Source organism: Saimiri boliviensis, chromosome 9 (assembly GCF_048565385.1).
Source record: "Saimiri boliviensis isolate mSaiBol1 chromosome 9, mSaiBol1.pri, whole genome shotgun sequence".
In the NCBI taxonomy this organism is placed as follows: Eukaryota; Metazoa; Chordata; class Mammalia; order Primates; family Cebidae; genus Saimiri; species Saimiri boliviensis.
The window spans coordinates 74,315,223-74,322,662 of NC_133457.1; positions in this window are offsets into that span (position 1 = coordinate 74,315,223).

Sequence of the window (7,440 nt, forward strand, 5' to 3'; positions counted from 1 at the left end):
CTCCACGTCTTTTGAGGTGCCAAACATTGAATCAAGATATGGAAAATCCGGGTGCTCAAATATAACTTCAGTCATACGGAATGAGCTCTCTACTGATCACACATGGGTAGCAATCCATAGCATGATGCCCTTTTTTCCAATGGACAACATTGCTTTTAAGTAAAGCAGGTTTTTTATTTAAAGTTTGTGCCTTGAATATGCTAATACATATTTTAATTGCCAAGCCAGGGTGAGTATACAGCTATGCTCAAGCATAATTTGACAAAACATTCAAACTAATTTTGCTTCTATTTTTTTTTTCATGGAATATCTATCAACTTATTGTGGAAAATACATGATCCAAAAACAGCAGCTTGCCAAATACAACTTGAAGAAAGCTAAAGATAACTGAATCTTTTACACTCAGTTGGGCTGTTTGGATTCCTGCTTTGTTTTGTTCCACTGAAATCCTTGGCAGGAAAGTAGAATCAAAGAAAATCTTGCTGTGACTTAGACATTCTGAGTTTGCTAACACCTTTGCATCATGTTTAGAAGATTCCATACTTTTCACCCTGTGCAGTGTGAAGCCTGGGATGTTGGGTGACTCAGGGAGTGACCCTCTTTGGGTTTTGTCCTCAGCTCTTATGCAATTTTGGCACTTCAGGGACAGCCTGTCACAGGCAGCCAAAAGCACTGGACAATCAAGAAGAGCCATTTGGAACTTTCTTATGCACATTCTGGCCCCCAAAATTTGCCTCCCTCGCTGTTTTTCAAGGGGGCTGATACTAACATTTGCCCCCCACCCAGGGTGTGAGCTGGAGGCATCCCTGCCTGGATGAGTGCCAGGGGCCGTGGAGGGGCCTCCGATGTGACTCGCATTCCCAGCATTTCAGTCTCCACATTTGTGTGGGGTGCCCAGCCTCATGCATGCCTCCTGTCCATGCCCAACTTCAGAATCACCCAAAACACCCACCGGAAGGCTACGCTGCTTCCAAACTCCTCTGCTCCTAGTTCCAGGCCCCCGCCCCTGCCTGCCTCTGTAGCCCAGCTTCTTGGAAAGCCCACCAGCTGCCCGCCTCCCCTCAGAGCCCGCTCTGGCAGGCTCCTCTCAGCAGCCTCAGGGGGGTCGGGCTGCCTGCTCTTACCCAGGTATGTCCCAGACACCTGGAGGGCACCACTCAAGTCTTTGGTCCCTCTGCCTGCCAGTCCCGCTGCACTTGGTGGACTGAGCCTGGGCCAGGAACTGGGAAATGGCTTCCATCTGAGTCCTGGACTAGGAAAGGGAATCGAAGCTGGGGTGTGTTTCCTGGAGGCTGAGGCGGCGGTATGCCTTTTATGGACTAGAGTATATTTTCTGCCTTTTATGGACTAGAGTCTCAGGGGAGGTCAAGGTTGGCCCTGTCCACAAGTGACACTGTAGGGTTAGATTCGTGCTTTGCAGCACCCCCCCGCCGACTTTTTTTTTTTTTAAAGCACTGAAACCCTGTCTTATACCTACTACTAGCAGAAGCTCCTATGAGAACACGTAAGCGTAACATTGACCTGGCTGGGTTGAGAAGGGGCTTTGCACCCCTGCGCCCGCTCACCCTCACCTCCTCTCCCAGAGTTGACCCGGCAGGGATCTCATCTGCGCGACTGGAAACACTGGGTTGGCTGAGCCCCATCAATTCTTTCAGTGCTGATGGTCTGAGTCTGTTTTCTGACGTGTGGCCTGAGGCCACCTGCAGAAAAATCTCCTGGAAGTGTGTTACGAAGACCCCTTTATGGGGTCCCTGCTTTCCCTTCCAGTCAGACGAGAAAAGGGAGCAGGGATGGTGTGTAGAAAAAGCATCTGTGGTTTAACTGCAGCCTGTGTAGTGCTTTAGGCCAACTCTGGTTTAAGAACTATTTTCTTCTGACTTCCGTGTCCTATCAAAATTGATAAGAAAAATATTCCGTACGAGACATCAGCGTTAGGCAAAGACCAAAAATGAGTTTGGACACCGTGAGCAGCTGGGTGGCCTCTCTGTGGCCAAGGATGCTGCTGCTGAGTCTTTTTGGGGTGCTGCAGTCCCTTTATGTAACTGGGGAGAGGGCACATCCCTGGGCCCCGGAGAAGGACTCTGCCCTGGGAAGCCTCCCTCTCTTCATTTCTCTGTCTTCTGCTTTATCCCCACTTTTCAGGTTTACCTCTGCCCTTCACGGTCCCACTCAAGTCCTGCCTCCCCCCAGACCTCACCAAGCCGAGGTCACGTGGACCAGAAGCCGTGGACCCCAGAAGCTGCTTTAGGGGTCTGATTTCTGAACACAGTTCCTAATACCTGCACTGCAGCGAGCATTTCTGGTGTCTCAAATGCATCACTCTCACTTCTGGCTCATTGCCCAGCACATGAAGGGTGTTTTTATTAGAGGTGCCAGGTGTGGCCTCCGTGTTGTGGTCCATACCCTCAGCTCCCGGATTTCCACCAGGGTCACCCAGCGGGAAAGGGCAGCTGCCTCTGCATCCCCATGAGCCCAGCTCACCCTCTCTAAGGGACAAGGAACACCAGCCTCACAGCGGTGGGTGGCATCACCTAGTCCTTCTTCTGTCATCCTCCTGTCGTGGTCAGCTCACTGAGAAGCAATGGAGCGCTGAGTGCCAGCAACCCCCAGCAACTGGAGAAGCTGCCTCTGAATAGACAGCTTGGCAGCGGCCTCAGCACAGAGCAGGGGCAAGGGTAGGGCCCACCTGCACTTCCTGACTGCCTAAGTGCTTGTTGATTGGAAAGTGCTGCCTCAGAGCTAGGATGCCTGAGTTTGAATCAGGAGCTGGTGCTAATTAGCTGTGTGATCTTAGGTAAGTGACTCAACATCTCTGTGCAAGGGGGCTAACCATATGGTCTTCCTTAAGGGGTTCTCATGAAGATAAGTTAATATTATAAAGTTAGACACCACCCCCCCCACCCCCACCAGGCAGATGATGTGGAGGGGCTGCCACCAGCCAGGATGATGGAGGAAAGGGGGAGGTGCTGAGCAGGCTGCGGGCCTCAGGCCTGTCCCTGCCGCTGGCTTCACCGTCTTCTTCCCGCTGTGCCACTGCCCATGCCAAGGCCCCACACACGTTCACCCTTACTTAGGGCCCAGGCAAGGGAGAGGCTGGCTGTCTTGCACCCTGGCTCTCCCTGCCCAGTGCCCAGTGATCTACAGCACTCCACTCCACAGCCCCGGACCCACCTTTGGCAAGAGCTATGTGCCCTGGAGCCTGTGCCTCCCGCCTTCGTGCCAAGCTCCTCCTTCTGGTCCTGATTCCCAGAGGGCTGAGGTCAAGCTGCCTTGCCTAGTTTCTCTCTCCCATGGCCCCTCGATGCCAGCTCCTCCCTGGCCAATGCCCCATGACCAAAATCCCCTGTTCCGACCTCCAACGCCCAGGCCCCACTCCAGGAGTCTCTGGGTGCCTGTACTCACTGCCATGCCTGTGGGACCTGATGCCAACCTCTGCCCTCTCCATCTGGAGTTAAAGCTCCCTGTTCTGCTGCTGTCATGCCGAGGCCCTGATGTACTGTCCCCAGCCCCTGGTGGTACAAAGCCCCTGGTGGCGCACAGCCCCTGGTGGCACACAGCCCCTGGTGGCACGCAGCCCCTGGGCTCCCCTGCACTCTGTGCCCCTGCTCCCATGCTGCTTCCTGAGGCCCACCGGCTCTGATCTCCAGCCCGGGCCTGGACCGGCAGCAGGGCCCCCTTTCTTCCCAGGGTCATGGCTCCTACTGGTCACAGCTCAGGAGTGAGAATCCTCAGAATCCCGTGGCTCAACCTCCTTACTCCTGCCACTCAGGCAGCCCCCTCAATCCTGACTCCTTTGGGTCCCCTTGGCCCCTACCACTTCCCTTCCTTTGATGCCTCCTTACCTTGCTGCCCTCCAGAAATTCTTGATTGCCCCTGGCTCTAGCTCAGTCCCTCCCATAACCCCACCAAGGCAACCCTCCAGTCCCCCCAGCCTGCCCTCCCCCATCAGCCCTGATCCTAGTGCCCAAATCACTCTACATCCCCTTCCCTTCTGCTCTAGCTGTATCTGGTGTTCCAGAACCTTCTAGTCTTTAGTTTTTCTTCCCTCCAGCCCTGCCTCTCTGCATGTACTCCTGCCCCGCTCATTTCTGAGCCTAGGGCCTCAGGCTGGTCCCTCCTGTTGGAACATCCCAGGCTCAGCCTACAACCCAGGACTCCCAGCCTTTACCAGGCCCCCAGGAGCCCCAAGCTCTGGAGACAGATCCAGACTCTGCCAGGTCCCCTTCCACCCCAAAGCTACATTGTTTCCATTTAGAGCAGCAGCCGTCAACAGGGTGACACTGGGTGGCATCTGAGAGGTGCTGGTTGTTGCTCAGCACCCTACAGTGCCCCAAACAGACACCATCACAGAGAGAGGTTGGCCACAGATGCCCACAGTGGGTTTGAGTGACAGCCTAACCCACAGCCTCAGGCTCCCGAGGGCCAGGACCCCCTAATGTCCTGAGCTCATTTTTGCGTCGTTCGGCTTTACCAGTGCTGTTTCTGTGATAATGGACGTGCTCTGTGTCTTCGCTGTCCGCCACAGGAGCAACCAGCCACGGGCGGCCGCTGAGCCCTTGGAACGTCACCCGTGCAACAGAAACCTTGAATGTTGTGCTGCTTGCGCAGACTTCAATAGTGTTCACCCACTTTCTTCTCGTCTCCCTCCCTTCCTTTCCCCTACAGCTTCTTCCTCTCTTTTCCTCCTTCTGAGTCTTTCGTCCCCAGTCCTGGGATTCTTTCTGATTGGCATTTTCTCCTCAATGCCTCCTTCCCGGCCCGCTTGTGTCTTCTAATGGGAAATGCAGAAGCCGCCTGCCTCACACAGGGGGCCGCTTTCCCTGCATCTGGCACTCACCAGGCCAGTCTCAGAACTGACCCTGGGTGTTTGTGGAGAGTGGAGAGACCTGGGGGCAACCACTGGCCAGCTCAGGGTTAGCACAGACCTCTGCATCTGCCAAGACCGACGGCTGCCCCTGCAGGGCATGCAGCTCTGCGGCCCAGGCTATCACATCGCTGTCCCTTTTGGCGGGGACGTGAGGCCTGTGGCTGCCGGGGAGAAGCTGGCGGGATTGCTGGTGCTGTGGGGAGGAGCTGGTGTAACTGATCCACGAGGGAGGCCTCTTGTGGGTCTGTGGTTGGGAGGAGCCCCAGGGAGGATGGGCCCTGAGGAATCCAGCCTGGCACCTTTGACAGTTGCTCGGCTGAGTCACCCTAGACTGCAATCTTGCTGGTGTCCTAACCACGTTCTCCCTGGGGCACCTTCGGGGTACCGCAGCCCAACCCTTACTCACTGGCTTTAGATTTCCCTTCCAGCTTCCTTTTCTGCTCCTGCTGAGAAATGTGGGTTTGGGCTGCACGCTCCAGTGTGCGGAAGGAAGGGCAGTGCACTCTGTGGACTGAGCTGGCCCAAGGGAAGCTGGGTCTGAGGGGAGACTGACCTCACTCCTCCTTAAGCAAACTGCCCTTTCCCTGAGCCTCAGTCGCTACTACCTGGCACAGGTCACTGTGTGTCCTCAGTCACTCCCCATCACATGCATCTCCACAAGCACGCCGGGAGGTAGGGACATTGGCCGTTTCTTCAGCACCAACCTCTGGAGGCCCAGCTCCTGAGACCCACCACGCACACCTGCCAGAGCACCTTAGCCTGAGACATCTGCAAACCACGGTCCACGGCCGAACCCGCCTCACTGCCTGTTACTATACATAAAGGTCTATTGCACACAGCCGTGCCCCTCCTCCAATGCATACGGCGCCCGGCTCAGCACCTGGTGCAACGTAAGCACCACCCAGCTTCCCGCCATCATCGCTATTGCTACCGTCATGAATATTAGGCCCCTTCTGGAAAGCAAAGATGACCCAGGAGCTGCTCGTTCTGTGTCCAAAGCACAGAGTTTTTCTTTTTTTCCTTATCAACTTTATTGAGGAATAGTTTACAGGCAATAAACTATGTCCATTTAATGTTATTGGCAAGCTCTTAAAGAATTAAAGTTCACCTTGTTCAGAAGCTGACCGAGGACTGCAGGCTGCAGGGAAGAGCCCTGGGCAGCCTCCACCGAGGTTCTGGATTTCAGCTCGCACTTGACATACAGGTGGTGGAGGTCCAGTACGTGCAGAGTCACATGAAAGTTTGGGTGTCAGTGCATCTGGCTATGGATTCGATGACAGAGTAGTAATCACTGACCCTGTCAGATGTTATCTTACATGTAGGAAAAGCCAAGACTAGTGTCATGTATCTGCTAAAAAATATAGCGACTCGGGCAAGAGCCCCAGGAGGGCGTGTGCTCCGTCCTGTTTTGTCTTAGAGCATCTTTCGTTTACAGAGCAGGCGCTTTGTGAAATTCTTCTGGCAAGCAGAAATGAGCAAACCTAGTTTCTTATGTTTACTACTTTATCTCATGAAGTGTACATTCGCAGTGCACGATTGGGGGCCATGGCAGCACCAACACAGCTGGTCTTCACCCCGTCCTAAGGTTCCCCGTGCCCCTTGGCAGACTGGCCCCTCTCACTCCTGGGCCCAGGCCACCATTGACCAGCTTTTTGCAGCTAGAGGGTAACCTTCGTTCTATGTAATTGGAATCACACAGATGATCTCGTGTCTGGCTTATTTCACGCCACATAACGATCCCGAGATTCAAATGTTGTGTGTATCAGTATTTTGTTTCTTCTTGTTCCTGAACGCAAGAGGGAATATGAGACTGCAGTTTTCTTCCTGGGCTAAGGTGGGGATGGACAGTTCTAAGTCTCTCTGGAAGGCCATCTGCGGTTTCTTCAAAAGTTACCTACACATTTTCCTTCCCATCCTGAGGAGCCCCTGGGGGTAGGGGAACGCACAACCCCACACCTTGCTGACATGTACAACTAGTAAGGTTAGTTTCTCCTCTTGACACCAGCTGCAGGCACCTCTGTGTGGACAGCCCTAGCTGTGATCCTTAAGGCACCCTAGGGACTTGTCCACACGTGTGGTCTAGGGGTGGAGGAGAGCAGCCTCTGGCCCATGCGTGCCATGCACTGGGCCTTCCCAGGGAATCACGTTACACCGTATTTCCTTGAGGAGCTACATACAAGATAAAAAACTGAAATCAAGAATATCAGTCATTTCTGAACATGCCATTCTCCCAGGATATAGTTTGCTACAGCTTAATTACGGTAGAACAATTTTGAAGACAAAATTAACCAAAAATCTAATTAGACAAAATAGTTAATTTTTTTGGAACCTGTCACAAAAATCCACAGATATTTATTTTCCACTGTAGCTTATAATGTCCAAAAGCCTTTCTAGTAACCTGTAATTGACGGTGAGCTCCCGCTCTGCGGCAGCTGTGGGGCGCCGGTCTGAGGACTTCACCCTGATGCATGGTGAGTTACTGAGGCTGTCAGAGTATGTCAGTGAGCCCGAAAGCCAGGGAGAGGCCACGTTCCCGCCGGACTGTGAAGCTCCATTGCTCCCCTGCCGTGGCC